Here is a 20,632-nt window from a genome sequence, read left to right on the forward strand (position 1 = left end):
AGGGCTTAGACTCTAATGGAAGGAACTGGTGCTGATTAAGTAGTCAAGCAAATAAATTCATAATTATAAATTATGGCACAAGCCACAAAAAAAAAATCTTTGGGTGATCTGAATCAGAGGATGCAATGTGATCTAGTGATCAAGACTATCTTCTCTAGAGAGGAATATTTGTACTGAATTGTGAAGGTGGGCTGAAAGAAAAGTTTTGGAACTTTAAAAAATAATCAGGAAAGGGAAATTCCTAGGACTTGAAGAAGTACGGAGGGCAGTAGGAGGAACCCAGGCATTGAGGTAAAACAGGAGAGGTTTTGAGCAGCACTCGGATAATGTAGAGTCTGTGGTGCTTAGAATCATTTAACAGTAAATGAGAGTCGTGGCCCTAAAGATGGGTCATGATAATCTAAACTGCCTTTTAAAATAGTACTTTGGGAGCCAGGAAAATATCTTAGTGGGTAAAACATTGGCTACCCAAACATTAAATCCAAGTTTAGCCTCGCACCTACACAAAAAGCCAGGCTGGTGGAACAGAACTGCAATCCCATCAGCTGGGTGTAGAAACAGGTAGATCCACAGAATTTGCTGGCCAGGTAGCCCAGCCCAATTGGTAAGCTCTAGGTTCTGTGAGAGATCCTGTCTCCAAAAGAGGGGCAGGGGGTGGATCAAGATAGAGGAAGACACACAGTGTTGACCTCTGGCCTCTGTATGTACCCCAACACACACACACAAAGAGAGAGAGAGAGAGAGAGAGAGAGAGACCCCACTTTGGGGTGTAAAGGAGTGTATTGTGAATCAGAAACATCTCCCAAAAGTTCATGGATTGAGGCTTTGGCCTTCAGTGCAGCAGGTCCAGAATGGAGTCTTGAGAGGTGACTGGTTCATGGTGGCCCCCTCATTTATGAGTTATTCCACTGATGGATCACAAAATTCAAGGGACCCTTTGAAAGAGTTGGAGTCATTAGAGGGATCCAGTTGGAGGAAGCATGTCACTGAGGTTGAGTTGTTGAAGGCTGTAAAGTGTCCTTTTCCCCATTCTATTTTTGTCTGCCATGAGGTGAGCAACTTTTTCTACAAACACTTTCTCCATGAGGTTCTGATTCCCATAGCCCAGAACAATGGATCCAATTGACCATAAACTGAAACTTGTAAAACCATGAGCCAAGATAAAAAGTTTCCTCCCTTTCAGTTGATTTCCTCTCAGGTGTTTGGCAAAGAAAGAATGTTAATTTGAACTAGAATGATGACCGATGAAGCAGGAACAAGTGAAGGAACTTGAGAGATAGTAGAATCCTAAATTGACAGGCGTGGGCAGCATGTCTGATGGAGCTATTGGTAGCAACCACCCTTGGTTCTCTTCATCTGTGGATGGATGAACAGTGCATTTATCTCCTGAAATAGTACTGGCAGGAGAGCTAGATCTCAAGAAAAGTCATGGTCCAGGTTTTGGTGTGTGGATTCTAAGCATCTCAGCAATGTCCAAGAGATGTCACGGAGCTTGGCAGAAAGGTGTGACATAGCATGATGTAGATGAAAACCTGACTCACCCACATGTATCCTGGGTTACCTTTTCCACTCTCACTTTATTGGGCAGGCCTGACTCTTTTACACATGGAAATGGCCACGGGGCAATGAACTGACCAATAGGACCCAAGCTTGACTTTGTTAGGACACTGTTAAGAAAACTTTGTCTCTGGTGTAGGGACATCTTTGCCTTATTCTGTGTCTTTAAATTTGAACCTGACAGCTGGAGCAACAGCTGTATTTGTGCTTTCACAGAACAGGCAAGGAGCACTTCTACCATAATGCCAGAGAAAAAGCTAAAGCATATTGGCAAGAGCAGACTTCATGAAAGAAAAAACAAAATAATAGTTCTTTTTGCTAACTTTTTTTAAAAATTAATTGTAGAACAAGTCATTTCTGACTAACTTCATGACACTGACAAAATTTCTGACTAACTTTATGAGTGATCATTGGAACCAGGGATTAAAAGAGGGCCCAGAGTGGAGCATAGCAAGATAACAGTAAGGAAGAATAAGAGCCTAAAAAAGAAACTACGAGAAGCGAAATCCAGGAGCATGTGTTAAGAACAAGGACTGATCTCTGATATTAGAAATAAATTGGGACTTTGTACAGATGTTCATTTAGGTGTCATCCACCTCTTGCCTGATGCGTCTAAAACAAAAAGGGGGAACTGTAGAGAGCTGCGGAATGCTATGCCTTAAAGATGGAGCTGGTTTCCGCCTTCCACCTTCCCGATGGTGAGTGCTCTCTGTCACGAACAACTCCACATTTGGCTAAGGCCGAGGATCTGGCTTGCTTCCATGTATGTGGACCTATCTGCATTGCCCCCATGGCACGCCTGGGTTGGCTACCCAGAGGCTATTTAAGCTGTGGGCTGGCTTTCCCCGGGGTCAGAGGATTGTTCAATGTTCCTGAATAAACTGCATTGAACAAAAAAAAAAAAAAAAAAAGAACAAGGACTGTAATAAAAAAGGGAGTCGTAGAAAGGCCTGGATGATCTCTGTGACTAACAAAATATCTGTTGGGTTTATCAAAGGGGAGGGCCTTTTGTGACTGGGGGAAACAAGCCCAGTGGAATTATTAGACTTATTAAGCAGAGACAGATAAGTAGGAAAGGCAGACAAGCAGCTCTTCTGGGAGGTTATGCTGTAAAATAAGGGAGTCTCAGAGTGGCCCTGAATGGAAACTTTCTGTTTTGTTTTTAAATGGGGGACTAGAGAAAGTAAAATATTTGTGACAATTAACAACCTGAACAGATAAAAGATGAAGTAGATAGTGACTCAGTGGGATGCGTGGCTTTAAAAATCACAGGGCAGATTTAGGGATTAATTTTAAATGTCAAAAACATGACAGTAAGAGAAGCAGGTTAAATCTGATCAATGAAGTACCCTACTCATAGCCTTCTCCTGTAGAAGGAGGGCACTATTGATTTCTAAATACGCAGATTAGATAATTTATGGCCTTAAAACGGGGAGAACAAACTGGTGTAGCCACTGTGGAAATCAGTATGGAGACTTCTTAAAGCTAAAAATAAATCGACCATATGATTCAGCTGTATCACTCCTAAGTATATACACAAAGGTTTGGCATTGTGCTCTGAGGATACTTGCTCAGCCGCGTTCACTGCTGCTGTGTTCGCAATGGGTAGAACATGGAAACAGCCTAAATACCCCACAACTGAAGATTAGATAATGGAAATGTGGTATATCTAAACTATGAAATACTCTTCAACTACAAAAAAAAAAAAATGAAAGCATGAAATTTTCAGGTAAGTGAATGGAGCTGGAAAAGATAGTCTTGAGTGAGATGACACAGATCTCGAAAGACAAACATTACATGCTCTTTCTCACTGGAAGCTCCTACTTCCAAACCTTCAGATGTGAGTACATAGTCTTAGTAACTACAGAAACCAGAAAAGTAAGACAGGACCATTGCCAGGAGAGGGAATTAGGGAGCATTAGAAAAAAAGGAACAGCAGAAAAGCCACAAGAAATCCTATTATTAACTATTTACCTTTAAAAACTCTTATAATACAAACAATTCTGCATGTAAATACACATACATAATTTTAATAATTTTTTTTCTCATATGGGATAATGGTGCTATCTCCAAGAGCCTACGACCGTCTAACAAAACCCCAGTGCCAGGCCTCTTTTGAGTTGTTGGTGAGGGATGTCCAAGAGACCCTGAAAATGTGTAATCTAATGCAAATGTCCTTGGTTACCCTCAAGAGGTGGAAAGTAATCCCTGTTGCTGAGACACATTAACTTCAGAAACAGAGCCCGGAGACCCCTGAGCTGGAACTGACCGAATATCCCATCTCTGAGGAATAGTCTTGATGGTCCCAGGAGGCACTATGCCAGTTTCCAAAGGACTGGGGCAATCCATAGTTGTTCCCAGCTATGATGCTTATGAACCACGTCAATGACCAGCATGGCAAGGTAATTTCAAGGGTATAGTACTGGTTACCTTGGTGGTAACCAACAGTTCTCTAATTGGATTTAAGATATACTCAACAAGAGGGAAACCATGCCTGGGACTGGGAACCTAACTACCTGCTCAGGGCTAGTAAAGTCATGGTGATTAGAGGAGACTCTACAACCAATAATTTACTAAGCCAGCATAAACCCTAACAATAATCTATGAACATTTGTCCTTATACCTACAGCTAAGTATAGTCTTCACCCTCATCAAGGAAACTTCCCTTTGCAAGAGGAGGTCACAACAAATCAACATGCAGAATTTTGGAGCCCAGTGGCTACATCTCCAAACACTGCCACACCTAAGGCTCAGGGATCATTGAGGGAAAGGAGGCAAAAAGATTCTAAGAGCCAAAAAATTCAGGGAGTTTGCTGTAAAATCATGTCTCCTAGTTATGTCAGAAGCTATACTCATAAAGTCTCACCAACATGACTCTCCGAACCAAGCTTAACAAGGACAATAACAGTGGACATGGCAAAGTGGGTGGGGGAAAGCCCAAAGGGATTTTGCCTACACAAAACTATAGGCAATGGAAGGAAGCTGGGAGTGGAAGAGGTGGGCCAAATGGTCAGTCCTGGAAACATGCACACAGGTAGCTTATATGGTCTGGACAAGTTATATTTAGGAATCCATGTTATATACATAAAATATATCCATATAGCAGAGATTGGTGGGAAAGGCTTTTTGAAGGAGAGTCTAAAGGGCTCTGCAGGAGCTTCGGGAGGAAAAAAGGGAAGAGAGAAATTATATAATTTATATTATAATTTCAAAAATAAAAGTGATGCAAGGAGAGTCATGCAGGGCAAGATCCGCAGTCCAGCTCTGCAGCTGTCCACAGGGGCACTGCCACTCATATAGTGTACATGGCACATGGCAGGGTCTAGTGCTCAAACTTGCTTTGTCAGCATGTCCTCTTGGACAGCACAGTAAAATAAGTGTGATGGCCTAGGACCCAGCCTTTGGTCTTCACTTAGTAAGACTGACGCTTTGTTTTATGCTTCACCTTCACTGGAGAATAGTCATACACCAATCTTGATGTTTCTGTGAAAATCTTTTGGGTGTGGGGTATACTCCCACATGCGCACTCCCCTTCCACCCATGCATGTAGACACACTCATACATGCATAAGCAGATGTGGGTTTGACATATCTGTATGTTCTTGTAGGTGTGTGTGCATGCACGTGAACGGGGATGGTCTGACTCCATCAGGTAAAAAGTGTTAAGAGTTGAAGCCTTCCTGGGTGGAGAATCTTGTTTGTGGTTCGCCAGCTCCATCTATCCTAGCATTCCGGGCAACCTGCCCTGGGGAGTCTGGATTTGCCCCTTGAAGTGATGAATAACTATCCCCTCCTCTCCCTTACTCTGGTCCTCCTCATCTTACTCTTCCTCTTTTTCTTTCTTTTCTTCTCTCTCTTTTTTTTTGAGGATTTATTTTTCGTTCATGTTTCAAAGCAGTCCCGTGGCCCCGTGTGCTGGCAAAGAGCACCCTGGGGTGCTGCAGTCGTCCTTCACTTGCTGGTGGACAAGAAAGGGAACAGCATATCATTAATCTCAATCTTCTGCTTGCCCCCGTGGTTGGATTCTGGCTGGCGAATCACCGTGTAGGATCAGCCATCACTGTCACGCAAGCTGATGTCAAGGGAGTGCGTGGCTTCCAAGGGTGAAAAGCTAAGATGGCTCCCAAACCCACTGCAAGTGCCTATGTACAGTCAGGAGGAGCACAGTATAGATGCCAGAAATTCTTAAGTTGCACACAGTTGGCTCACTCTCCCTCATGAGCCACGCTCAGATTTACAAATATCTGTGGAACCAGACATGGAGACAGAGGCAGCTGAATACTAACCTCCATCAGGCTTCTTGCCATAGAGCCTTCTTCCCAGGATGGCCTGAAGCTCCTGTGACCCTTTGTTAAAACCCCGCCCAGGGAGCGTCATAAATCCCTTTAGCAGCAGTTGCCTCTTTGACTCGCCTTTTCTGGACTCACCTGGTGAAATATATTCCTGATATAGTCTCCCAGAGCCTCAGGAGCCAAGACTCTTCCTACTTCCTTCTTTCTTGAGCAACTCTGTTTGGATCTTCCTCCATAATAATATTATGAACCAACACAAGAGAGAAACATTTTCCTCTCTTTCTTGATAGTCTAACAAATCCTTTTGTGAAATCAGTGCTACAGGCCTAGACAGAGAACTTACAGGTAACAGACGCACAATCTGAAAAGGGGGTTATTATAATTAGTGTTCCAAATGATAGTTAGACTCCACTATGTAATATGCATGACTTGTACTCTTGTTTCCCTTCATAATCTGTGTGTATAATGTGCTTGTGTCAGGCATTGCGTGACTCCATTTCTACAGGCCTCAAATATAAGCACTTTGAGAAGGTGTCTTTATCCGCACATGGTTGATGAGCACACAGGCTCAGAACTTAGGTGAGTTGCTCAGGTCACACGCTACCAAGATGTGGTGCCACAGCTGGGCAGACTGTGTCTGGAAAGCACACGCTATGTGCCTTCTACCACACACCGCTCTCTCCAACGACCAGGGATGCCTAATGTGAGAGAGGTGAAATTTAAAAACGCAAAACCAAACCCAAAACCTGGTCTTTTAATCCCAAGGCAGATTTCCTCTTGGAGTCTCTTCTCATCTGCTATGTTCATGGAATCAAACATGTTAAATCATCTTTTTTTTTTTTTTCATTTCTTCCTTTTTCCATCACTGCTTAATGAGAAATTTGTTTTTCTTTGTTTGGTCCAAATCACTTGTTTCTGTGTACTCATGCTCCTCTGTCTGCACCCTGTCCTTTGTGTAGCAGGTCTTACATTTAAAAGATAGTACATTCTTTGAGTTTCAGACATCCATCAAAATGATAAATGTTTTAATTTGAGAGGGAAAAAATCACATATTGTCATTATTTTTCATATTTGATGTTTTACATTAAAATCACATTACCATTGCAAAGCACATTGATTCCAGAACCTTTACGTGCATTATATACATTGTTCTGCGTGACCCTGCAATATCCTGTGAGCTTGGGAATGTAGTCTTTTTTATTCCCATTTTCCAGACCAAGAAATTGAAATAGAAAATTTGAATGGCTTACCGTTTTCTGGAAAAACCGATTCAGTGTGCATAGATTTATATGGTAATGTCCACTGCTGCTTATTTGCTGAATTCTTAAAACTGAACACACTGGATATTGGTGGAGAGATCAGGTCATTCGATGCAGCCACACAAAGATGATCATAAACAATTAAAAGTAGCACGGGTAATCTCTAAAAGGAGCTTATTCTCTCTCCAGAGAGACCAATCTGAACTTGGTTTAGCCAAATTACACTTCCTAAAATTCCCCAGACTTACATTATGTCATTTGGACTTAGTTTTTCTGATGATTTTGCACCCTTTTCTGGGAGTAATGTAGGAAGAGAGCTAGACTTAATACACATAGTTTTCTTTTCAAAAAGTAACTAAAAATGATGGCAGTTTTACACATATTTGAAAATTTTCCGTAAGTTTCAGCATCTTCAGTTTTTTTCCTTTACTGCCTGACTAACCCCCACCGTTCCATACACATGTCTCTCTGTCTCTCTTCCTCTGTCTCTGTCTCTCTCTTTCTGTCTCTCTCTCACACACACAGCCACACTCTATAAATAACACAGCTACAGTGCAAACACTAAGTGATACAAAGACAGCTCATGGACCCCTTGGGCATTCCATCCTTCTCTTGCCATCCAGTTTCCTTTGCTGACAAAAAGGAAGGGCGTTTATTTTTAGCTCAGGCCACCTTACATTCTCATCTAAAAACATCAGTAAGGTCTCCAAGTGCCTGCGAGAATTGCACATACCTCCAGCAGCAAAGTACCAGGGCTCTAAAATAAGTCCGTAGCAGTCTGTGACTGAGAAGCAGGGCTCAAGAGGAGGGGAGCAAGCCTGAAGTGTGCTTCTCTGTTTCCTGCTGGGGTAGAGATGAGCACATTTTTTGCGCTGCAAAATCTCTGTATGCCAACGGGTACCCCATTTTCTTGAGCCGTGCACAGATTGCATGGTTGAGATCACAGAGCTATTTAGCTTATTGCAACCTACTTTGTTGGAGCTAGTTTTATAACATGTTTCCTATCTCTTGATCTGGGAAGTTTAAAAAAAAAGGAAGGAGAATAAGGAGAGGAGAAAAGAGGGAAGAAAAGAGTAAAGCAAGGGCAATGTGCACTACTTCATTTTGGTCTGGATATCCATCCTTTAAAAAAAATAACTCAAACCTCAAACCCAACAACCAAGAAAATCTCCAGCAAAACAATAGACATTTTAAGCCGAAAGTGTTCCTGGTCCCCCTGACAAAGAGCCTCCCGAGGATTACAATGCAGTCAATGTTGCTTTAATTAAATTTAATGCTGTGTGAAATGCACTCCAAGAAACTTTGATGAATGACTGGGGCAATTCACGGAGCTCACTAAAGGGCATCCAGCCCTTGCCGGGGTGTCAAGCCAGGATGAATTGGTTAGTACAGGCATGTTTATAGACTGCCTCGGGAACCTTGTATCTGTGTGGTAATGTCAGAGATAATGTTATGATTCGCTGGACCTGAGGAGGCTTTGATGACACGGTTAATGAGATGTCCCAGAGAGTAGCCCAGCAGGTTGTGGGTAGACCTCCCACATCAAACGAGGCAGCTTGCCCCTCCAGAGCCGCTGCCCTCCAAATCCCTCAGCCAGGCTTTTCTTTCTTTAGGGTCTTTACCTCCTCCGTCCACCCCCACCCACCCTTTCTCTTTTTTCTTTTTCTTTTTCGCTTCTTAGTCTACACTCACTTTGTCTGTCTGTGGAAATCCAAAAGTTGTTAGTTTTTAATTTGGCTTCTTGTTGACCTGACAGCCAACAAAAGGTTCCCTGGGATTCTGTGTTGTGTGGAAACTGGAAGAAAAAAGAAAAAGGAAAAAAAAAGAGCGAGGGAAAAAGGATTCATGCCTGAGAGAGGTGACATCAAACTCTACGAGTTTCATTTCTGCGGACTTTGCTGGTAACTGCTGCCATATTGTCTCTGAGTGCAGAACTTAAACGCCACTTGCTTTTCTCATATCTAAAAGAAACATTTTCAGAAAAGTAAAATAATAAACTTTTTAAAAAAAAAAGCCTATCAGCAAATAATTCTCTTCTAAATATAGAAAGCACAGTTGTATTTTTCAGCAACTTTTCTCCTCATTATAATCCCTGGGTGGAAAGAGCCCCCGCTGGGAACTGAAGAAAGGAATGGTAGCTGGTAAATAAATATGCTTGCAATGTCTGTGTCTCTGCAAAAGTCCCCTGACAGGAAGTGATCAGACAGCATTGCCTCGTTAAAGAGGATGTGCATGGAAAGGGTGCCAGGGCCGGATCAAGTGACTCCTCCTGAGAAAGAGAATTGTTTTGTTTATTTTAGACTTTAAAGACGTCTGAAATGCCTGCCTAACTGTGCCCGAATGCCCCCTCCTTGGGGAGAAAGCAGTCTCTATTATTAATACCTTATTTTTCCATGGAGAAAGAGTAGAAGGCTATGATTACCACCTTTAAATTCCATTTTTTTCTTATATTTAAAAATCGCTTAAAATTCACAGGGAAGACATGTAACCAGATGCTTCAATTTTGCATTGTACTTTCTTTTTTTATAAAAATGTAACATTCTTCCTTCCTGTTAGAAGGGAGGAGGCTTTTGAAGGAGATAGAGCAGGGCAGGGGCGCAGAAAGGGAGGGGTGAGTAGGAACACAATGTAATATACATGAAAATGCCATCGTGAGTAAAGCAAGTAAAATACTAAACCTCAAAAAACATATTCTTCATTCCTTAATGCTGAGGGGAAAATTAAGTATCAAAGTAGAGAGTCTTTTTAGTAAATGACATTCATTTTAAAATACACCTTTTTGTCTAATTGCTCTATAATAAAGTTGAAATTAGGTCGCAGGCACCAAAATGCCACACATGGCTTGGCTGGGTGTTTCCTAAAGAGAACAAAGGAGGAGCAAGAGCTAATCTATTCTAAAACGGGTCTAGCTCTATGGTGGCGTGGCTCAATAATCTTCATATCCATTAAGCATCGATTAATGCTTCTGGTAACTGCAATCTTTGCCACACTACAAGCAAAAAGGATATGTCACACTGCCAAGACAGACACTCACTCCCTGGCTATAAGCTGAAACAAATCATTTTAGGTTAAGTGGCATTATAAATTAGAGCGAAGTTAGAGCGTGAGTTGGTAAAAAGACAAACACAAATAACTCATTAGACTTTGCTACAGTAGAAACAATTATCTGAAAATTTCAGATTGCTCCTTTCAAGGGGAGAAATAATTACAGGTCTGCAGGTAAGCAGGATGATTCCTCTGGAGGCGCCTTCCTAGCAGACCTTTCTGGAGTCTACTTGCTTTTCGTAGTCTCAGCCAGACTCAAAGCCCTGACTCCAGGCAGGCTGTGTGCCTGGATTCCACAAATGGGATCAGGCAGACCTCTTTCTGTATTCATCTCAGAAACCCTGACTTGGTTTAAGTGAACTTTTGAGGATGAACATTGGCTTTTGTCAGTGGGATGTGTAGTAAAAGATTGTGCCTTGAGTTAGAGCTCAAGTCAGACCTTCTGCTCTCCTACATACATCATAATTCCACTTCACCTCCTGGTGACAGAGGGGCTGCAGCTGCTCCAGCCTCATATACTTTTGAGTCTAAGTTGAATAGATAAGGCAGAGTTGAAATTTATGGCATCTTCGTAGGCTTAAATCGTGGACCAATCTGTGGAGCTCCAGCCCTCACCCAAACAGTGAGTGCATGGTTTTACTTAGGGCTGGATCACCTATGCTGGTCTTTGGAGCTGGGACTAGTATTCCACCTGGACTCTAAACGCCAGGAGTTAGAAGTCATGTCTACCGAATAAAACATTGCTAGCCTCGGATATGAGAAGTGTTATGACAGAAAAGCAAACAAAAGCTCCCCCAACATGCCATATCTTGCCATTCCTGTGGGAGATGCTCTCTCTTCTGGTAATTTCAAAGTATGCAACATACTATAACTCTAGCCACACCGTGTCATACGGCAGAACACTAGGACATTTTCTGACTGTACCTGTCCATTCCATCCCAGGCCATTCACATCCTTCTCTCTCATACCTTCCCACTCAAAAGGGATTGGGTCTGTTGCTTGTCTTCTGTGTCTGGTTTACTTCACTTAATGTCATGTTCCCACGACTTATCCACCTTGCTCCAAATGATGCAATCATGTCTTTTTGCTGTGCGTACCACATTTTCTTTGCTCACATGTGTGGTTTGATTCCGTATCACTGTTCACTGGTGTGAACAGTGTTGCAATCAACATGGAAGTAAAGATATCTTTACTTAAAATACTGAGGTCATTAAAAAAAAAAACTATTTGATGGGCAGCTTTCTTTTGCTCCTCCTTTCTCTCCTTTGGGTTTTGTTGCTATTCATTTTGCTGCACGGGAGGCTGGCTGTGTGGACATCGTCCTTGTCTTCCTGCTTCCTCTGGGGAGTTAGTCAGAAGAAAAGACCGTGAGGATGAGAGAGCTGTTGTGATTCCCACTGCTTGGACTGTTGGACAAGAATACAAACTCTGCAGTCTCTGGAACCTAGCTGTTTCTCTCTCACTCTCTTCCTCCTCACTCCCTGTCCCCTCTTCTCTTTTGCTAGGTGCTCCCTCCCTTGGCCTTTCCAGCCTGGCACATAAGTGCATCTCACGTCGTTATAAATTTGTCTTTTGACTGTTGCTCTTAGAGCCTGTGCTGTTGGCGTTCTGTTCAGGAAGTTTTCCCCTGTACCAATGAGTTCTAGGGTATTTCCCACTTTTTTTTCAAGCCGATTTAATGTGTCTGGTTTTATGTTGAGGTCTTTGATCCACTTGGACTTCAGTTTTGTGCAGGGTGATAAGTATGGATCTATTTTCATTTTTCTACATGTAGACATCCAGTTGGACCAGCACCATTTGTTGAAGATGCTATCTTTTTTCCATTGTATGGTTTTGGCTTCTAGAGCTGGAGAGGACAGGGTCTCCACAAGGAGAGCAACAGAACAAGAAAATTTGAACACAGGGAACTTCCCAGAGACTCATACTCCAACCTAGGACTATTCATGGAGATAATCCAGAACCCCTGCACAGATGTAGCCCAGGGCAGTTCAGAGTCCAATTGGGTTACATAGTAATGTGAAGAGGGACTGCCTCTGACATAATCTGATTGGCCTGCTCTTTGATCACCTCCCTCTGGGGGGGAGCAGCCTTACCAGGCCATAGTAGAGGACAATGCAGCCACTTTTGATGTGAACTGACAGACTAAGATCAGAAAGGAGAGGAGAACCTCCCCTATTAGTGGACTTGGGGAGTGGCATGCAAGCAGAGGGAGGAGGGAGGGTGGGATTGGGAGGGGAGGAGGGAGAGGCTTATGGGGGGATGCAGAATGAATAAAGTGTAATTGATGAAAAATTTTTAAAAAAAGGGAAAAAAAAATTTGTCTTTTGTTAAACTATATGAGTGTCCCACCTCCTTCCTGCTAGGGTATTGCAAACGCTCATCTTATAAGAAGATTCACTCAATGCCATTCGCATACCCAAAATGATAAATACCTCATTTGGGAGTCCCTCATGTGGGTATTTTACTACGTATGCCTAGGATTTTTGTGGTTAGCAGGTAAATGCTTTCTGATGATGTATTTACAAATAAAATCCTTTGTAAAATGCCAGAATGCCATTAGTCATACTCGTTATGTATTGCTGCAATCTGCAGGTCTTGATCCTGGAAACCTGACTGGGGTGATGAGAGAATGAAGAGTGGACAGACACACAGACACAGTCACCGGAAAGCTGAGGTCCAGGGGGCTGTGGGCTCCAAGGGAGATGCATAAATTACCAGCAGCCATTTCCTTGCCACCCTTGTAGGCCTGAGGCACGGGAGTTCTTGACATGGATGTGCTCATGGCAATTATACATGTTCACTCGTATCTCCGTCTAATCCCTACAACATAGCCTAGAAAAGTGATGCTCACCTCCAAATTTCTTATAAAATATCATTCAGTATTCCTCTCCACATTAGTATCAGTCATTTCCTTTATAAGTATTAAGCCTTCAAGTTAATGTCGCTGTCCTCTGTAAGGCCAGAAGAGGGACCCCCCACTAGGCCCCACCCCTTAAAGAGTCTCTCACCTTCCAGCACCATGGGATGGAAACTGACTCTCTCACACGTGGACCTGTGAAGGACACTTATCTAAACCACAGGAGCAGATGCCACTCAGTCTGATCCCATTGGTCTTCTCCAAGAACAATGGCATCCACTTCCTCAGCATCTCCTGGAAAAGGACTGATGACTCCCTCCCTACTGGTTTTTGTTTGTTTGTTTGTTTGTTTTTGCCCAAAGCAATTTTGCTAACTTCAGTTTGACTTCAGTTTGGGGGCATGGAAGCACCAGCTAAGGATGTGCATGCTGATATGCAAATTGGGCATCATGAAATCGCTATACTTTTCCTTCAAGAAAAGGAGGAAATGTAAGTTATATGTGAAACCCCACAAATATATAATTCTTGATGACTAATTCAAAAGATATTTTAATACCATTTGAACCAGTGTTTTGAGAGAAAGACAAATCATTCCTGTAAGTTGTTAACTAGTATTTGCTTATTAAATCATTGGTAACAGAACTTCAAATGTGTTAACCAATAACGTTTACCAAATCTCTATCATTAATTTATCCCTCCTTCATTCCATTTAGTCTTGTGATAAGTTATTGGGTTTCCTTTGGGAGACAATAGCAGGTGTTGTTGGAAGCACTAGGTTGGCCCAGAAATATGAGAAGACAAGGATTTGGGGTAGTCCTCTTGGGGAACTATTTAGGATTCCTTCTCACGAGGTTCTGGACCAGGATCAGTAGGCTCTGGCCTGTGAAGATCCAGACTCAGTTCTGGTAACACTCTCAGTCCATAAGAGGTGAGCAAAGCATCGCTGAGTCAGATAACGTGGGATCCCAGTGAAGCCAATCTGTAGGACACAATGATTTTCAGTCACAGAGTCTAAAAAGCAAGTGTGGCTGGGAAGGAAGGGAGGCTGGCTAAGGGACTGGCAAAGTGGCTACTGGTAAATTGATTAGCTATTAGATCCATGTGAGGTAGGTGAACCTCTAAAATACAGATAGAGAGAGAGAGAGAGAGAGAGAGAGAGAGAGAGAGAGAGAGATCTCAAAAACTTATGTGTCTGTAAACACTGAGCTCACTGTGTTTCAGGAGAGACATGGGTGCTTGTGCCTCCCTTCCCAAGCCCGGGTTACATCGCCTGAACAAGCCTGAGGAAAGCTGCTGTACCCCCATCTCCCTACCTGTTTAATCGAATTACTACGGCTGCAAAGAGTCTGAAAGCCACAGATGTTGTCCAAAGTCTGAAGGAGAAGCAGTGCAGAAAGGTAAAAGCTATAGCTTTCCCATTTGTTATTTGGGGTTTTTTTGAGTGCTAAGCGGAGTTTCTCGGAGAGGACTTTCTCTTTCATAAATCCAATCAGAAACGTTCAATTTCTGCTCATACCAACAGGCAGCTACAGCAGGGAAAATGATTCTGTGATTCCGCACATATCCTTGACAAGTCACAAATGGGTTTTAGTGACCGGCAGCAGCTTGTGTGTTAAATTCAAATCATTCATTCCTGGTACAGTTATTTTTCACATTCCTTGCATTGGGGAAAAAGAAGAAACAGTCTGCCTTCCCCTGTACATTGTAGAAGCGATGGATTCTATTAGAGCAATTCGGAGAGGATATTGCTAAATGCCCAGCATGGAAATGCCAAGGCATTCAATGATGTTTCTCCTCTCATCAGTAGGGCAAAGTCAGGGTCTTTAGTCAGGAGTGTTGGTCTAGAATTCTTGCCCCCTCCCAAGGGTCCAGCTCCAATAACAATAAACCAAACAGACTTTCAGTGTGCCCAGTACACCTTTGGTTCTCAGAAGTTTTCTCTTCAACTCAAGGGACGTTCTCCAGTTGGGTTAAACGCTTGTGCTGAGCAACTGTTTGTATGTGAGAGTCTTAAGATTCATTCAGCAAAGGAATACATTTCTGATTATTCTTAATGGCTATACTTTCTAAGACAGTGGTCATGGGAGTGTTTGGGTGAGGTGACGTAACGATGAATAGTGTCGCCCTGGGGATGGTTTAATGGAAAAGCATCACTGGGTATTTCACGCTGTGTCCTGACTAACTAAATCAGCAGCGTTTCCACTGACCTAACTGATCTAAAATTAGACACACCTCTGCTCACACTCATTACCTCATCAGAAAAGCTGTTTTAGAGTCTTTTTTTCCCTCACAGCAAAAAAGGTTCTTTTACTTCAAAAGTGAGTTTTCCTCCTCTCAAGCTCATTTGTTTGGCTACTTCTACCCAAAGTAAACACGTTTTCTCACCTACTAGCACTTTAAGGCTGAGTGTGGCTTCCCATACACACAGAGTGCCCCAGAGTGCCCACTGCAGACATTTTACTTTAGCTGAGTCCCCGAGGGCCTGGCTTGACCCTGTGTTTGGGCTCAGTGCATAATTATTTAGGTAATGTTTTCATTTCCTGACCTGCTCAGTGTCACTTATTTGGCAAAACATAGTCATATTTTCCCTGTCTGTGCTGTTCCCGAGTCTGCCAGTTAGTCAGTTTGCGTTTCGTTGTTTTTAGCCCAGATATCATTTTCCAAAGATAGTGCATGTATGTGCACACACGTCAGCCAAAGAACCCAGCACATCCGTGTTCCTTTAGACAAAGCGTGCCTCCTATGCCAGTGAGCTTGGCATGTGAGGGATGACTTTACCTGCCCGCCTTTACGGTAAGAAAATAGATTGACCTTTGCTGCTGTTCGGGAAAGAACGAGGTTTGGTAGGGAACTTTGGAGCTGAGTTTCCTTCGTTTTCCTTCCCTGGCTCTCAGTCTGGGGCGTGAATTAGGGAAAGAGATTTTCAGTTTGTCTTTTGATGAATCCACAATGGTTTTCTCATTGCCTCCAAATGTCTGCTTTCACACACACATACACACACACCCTCGCTTAACTTCTCAGAAAGAGTTGGCATTCAAAAAAAAAAATCAAATGGAGTATCAGCCGGCTGTAGACTTGTTCTGGATTCCAGGTGGGTGTTTGAGGCACAACAAATGGGAGCACTATTTTAATATATTTGCCTCTTCTTGTTTCCTCACTTGACTTCCCAAATCTAATTTCTTTGCTGCCAAGACTTCTCACTCATATCGCCATTTAAAATTTAAAAGCAATATATATTTAAATGCAAAACAATGTGCACATGGAGAGACTGCCTCGGTGGGGAGATGACAGTAGGCTTCACATGAGAAAGTTCTGGATGGTCTCTCTAGTGCTGGAGCCAAAAGGCAGACATGTCATTCCACTGACTGGAAATAAAACAAATATGATTTCCTGTCCCATCATGGTCTGCATCTTTCCGCATTAGGGAAATGTTTTTATTCATTTGCCTTTTTGTCAGCTTCCATTTGGAGGACTGTGGTTGCGGAGACTAACACAGAGAACAGCTTCCCACTCTGTTTTCACAGAGGGAAGGATAAGTCATCCATCCTCACACTTGGGGGAATTGAGCTCTCTTCACAATGTGCATGCATTTTAGGTTTTCCTGAAACTCTCCCTGGTTATTCGAAACATGTTTCCAAAATTTTCCTGCTGTCTGGAATGATAATATAATTTGGATAGGAAATTTCTACTCAATGTCCCATTTTACCAGTCCACTCAGGAACACGACATAGAGTGATCAATGACATGTGAGGCACTCTCTGCACAACCTTCTGTCACAAAGGCTAACAACGAATCCAAATGTGACAAGCTCAATAAAAATGGAAAATACTTTATAGGATGCAGGATGAATATTTACTAAGAATCTTTATATATTTTTGTAATGCTAGTTTTTAGAATACACACAAGTGAGTTAGCTGCTGGAGTCAGCACTCAAAAGCACACTCTAAAGAGGAAGCCCGGAATTATTCTGGTAGCGAAATGGAATTGTAGGTTGCAAACATCTGAAACTTTGAATGGACCTTTTCCAACTGCTTCACCCCCCCCCACACACACACACACTTTGTTCTTACCTGTGCCTCCAAAAACCTGTGGTTCTCCCTTTTCCTGTGGAAGTAGCATTGGTAGTTTCCTTAAATCACTTGTCCAGTGTGCAGTTTTCCCTTGCTTAGAAACCTCAGAACTGAGGTGGTGCAGTGTGAGTGGGTGGGTGTGCCCAGGATGTACTCACACGGGATGCAAGTGCCAACCCCCTTCCCCAACCCCTGTGGAAAGTTATTGATATGTGAATAAATACAGATTAGATCATATGAATTTTATGTGTTCAATGGTAAGTCAGTGTAATGTCTATAAAAGTTAGTTTCCTTTTATTAGTTTATTTATTTATTATTTTATTATTTAATAATAATAATAATATTTTGCTAGGAACCAACTCTGGGTTTGATGCTTTCTAGGCAAGCACCATAGCCTCAGTCCTCATTTTTATCCATTCCTAGAGGTTTTATGAATTTCTCCTGTTTTCACATGTAACGTTTTATTACAACTAAAACTTTCTTAATATTTTTCATTGGAACCATACTCAATATAATCTAATAAGAAACACAGACATTTTTCATCCTTCACTTATTTTTTATTTCTATAAATTGCAAACCACCTGTTGTTAGTTATCCCCTCATCTTTCTTGCTGTGAACGCGGTGATACTTATTTATTTATTTTGATGGGAAAGTCTCAGCCACGTACTCTACACTGTGTTAGCGCAGTCTGTGTTACTCACCTATAAATCTGCAGAGGCACAGTCTGTGACGCTTGTCGCCTAAACAGCCTAAGGCTTTGCTTCACCTTTAGTGAGTTGTGTGTGTGTCACAGTGGGTGTCAGACGGAGAACCGCAGCAGCCACACAGCCACATCACCTCTGTTATCTGTCAATATGTGCCACCTGATATACACCCTTACCTACCTACAGAGAACCTCAGCTATCTGTGAGTAATAACTATCTACTCGAATGCTACTTTTTTTTTTCCCCTCCGAACTAGACTTCGGAGAAACTCCACATTATTTAAGAATCATTTCGTGTTGGTGGGACCTAGATTTCAACATGTATAAAAATAGCACACAGGAGAAAGAAACAAGAGCCATGGCAATTCCACAGCTTCCTTCCTGGCTGCAACGTGAGAATTTCTCTTAATAAGGGGACAGTGGTTTGGACAGAGGGTTGCTAGATTACACTGCAATGATCTTTCCCACCTAGAAAAAACACGACCATAAAAACTACACATTTTAAATCTCTTGGAATGACAGATAAAATAGAAAAGACCAAGAAAATTTGATAAGCCCCAGTCAGCTGCTTTTAGAATTACAGAAATTAATGCACCTTCATTTCCTTGTTATAACGACAGAAGAAAGGCAGGATGGAGGGGAGTCGCAAAGCACCGCTTCAATGTGCTTTGGCAATGATAGGACAGCGGTTGGTTTTGAGAGAAGGTGCTGATGTATGTAAGGTCTCCAACTGTTTGCTGTTTGAGTTATTCTGCCTCTCCTTCTGAGTTTTAAGGCTAATCTAGGGCATTGCTAAAAAAGCCAGGCCTGGAGTCATAGAGACTTCAAGGGTCCTAGCGCCTATAGAAAGGCAATGATCAACATGCAAGAGAATCTCTGATTCACAGAGATTGGCATGAATCTCTGAAGGACAGCAACAAAAAGGAGGAAATACATACCCAGAGAGGCCATAGTCTGCGTTTTCATTTGTAGAATAAGGTCGCTCACAGGATGGCCTTGGAGTAAGATAACTCAGACACAACGGTGTGGCCAGTGTAATACAGAGGGCGAAGAAGGCTGGAAGCTAACATCAATGGGAATTGAGACCAACCAGTTACATACAAGTAAGACTATCTGAGTCTGCGATCTCAGGAATCACAAAGAACATTAATAGTCAGAACGAGTGAAGGAAATAAAAAATTAAATAGTAGAGCTGGACAAGTAGGTATCAAAGGGAAAACTGAGGACTATGAGAACCAAGAAGTCAGTTGAGTGATGAGCAACTCTGGCAAATTCTGCGGGAGAACTTTTCTCTTGCTTGTAGCTCCCTATGAGAAGTCATTTTTGTTGAATTATGTTGCTCAGAATGTGACAATTAACAAAATAATTTTACCTTTCTGAGTGAGAATTGATCATCTTACCCAGGGTCCTCCTTCTTGCTTAGCTTCTTTAGGTGTACAGATTTTAGTATGTTTATCCTATATTATATGTCTAATATCCACTTTTAAGTGAATATTATCTCATGTGTGTCTTTCTGCTTCTGGGATACCTCACTCAGAATGATCTTTTCTAGATCCCACCATTTGCCTGAAAATTTCATGATTTCCTTGTTTTTAATTGCTGAGTAGTATTCCATTATGTAGCTGTACCACAATTTCTGTATCCATTCCTCAGTTGAGGGACTTCTGGGTGTTTCCAGATTCTGGCTATTACAAATAAAGCTGCTTATGAACATGGTTGAGCAAATGTTCTTGTTGTATACTTTAGCATATTTTAACAAAGGCAAATGGGATGGATATCAGAAGAGGAAGAAAACAGGGAACAGGACAGGAGCTTACCACAGAGGGCCTCTGAAACACTCTGCCCAACAGGGTATCAAAGCAGACACTGAGACTCGTAAAGAAACTTTGGGCAGAGTGCAGGGAATCTTAGGAAAGAAGGGGGAGATAGAAAGACCTGTAAGGGACAGGAGCTCCACAAGGAGAGCAACAGAACCAAGAAATCTGAGCACAGGGGTCTTTTCTGAGACTGATAATCCAACCAAGGACCATTCATGGAGATAACCTAGAACTCCTGCATAGATGTAGCCCATGGCAGCTCAGTGTCCAAGTGGGTTCCCTAGTAATGGGAACAGGGACTGTCTCTGACATGAACTCAGTGGCTGGCTCTTTGATCACCTTCCCTGAGCGGGGAGCAGCCTTTCTAGGCCACAGAGGAAGACAATGCAGCCAGTCCTGATGAGATCTGATAGGTTAAGGTCAGATGGAAGGGGAGGAGGACCTCCCCATTCAGTGGACTTGGGGAGGGTCATGGGAGGGAATGAGGAAGAGGGCTACAGCTGGGATACAAAGTGAATAAACTATAATTAATTAAAAAATAAATTAATTAATTATAAAAACATTATAATTTTAAAAATTATAATTTAAAGTAAAACTCACTCTCGACCCCCCCCCCCAATATTCTCTGAAGCCCCAAATTAGCAGCTGAAGGAGAAAAGCAAGAGGAAGAGATTCAGCCAAGCCCTAACAATTTCTGTCTACAGCACACCTCACCAACCCAGGGACCTCCCAGCGGCTCACCTCAGGTACTAAGCACCTCCCAGAAGCTCATGAGCCTCGGTGACCTAAGGACCACCCAGTAGCACTCCTCAGTCACCCAAGGACATCCCAGCAGCTCACCCCAGGGACTAAGCACCTCCCTCCAGGTAAAACACATATCGGTGTTGCCACCCTGGAGACCCAGCCTTTTACATGTGGCCCTTTGGAGAAAACCGTAGCAATGTCCAATATTACGTTTGATTCCTTTTTACCTCTTTCTCTATGCCTCTCTATCTGCCCACTTACTGAGAGAAGAAAGACACATTTGAAAAC

Source organism: Meriones unguiculatus, chromosome 3, assembly GCF_030254825.1.
Source record: "Meriones unguiculatus strain TT.TT164.6M chromosome 3, Bangor_MerUng_6.1, whole genome shotgun sequence".
NCBI lineage: Eukaryota > Metazoa > Chordata > Mammalia > Rodentia > Muridae > Meriones > Meriones unguiculatus.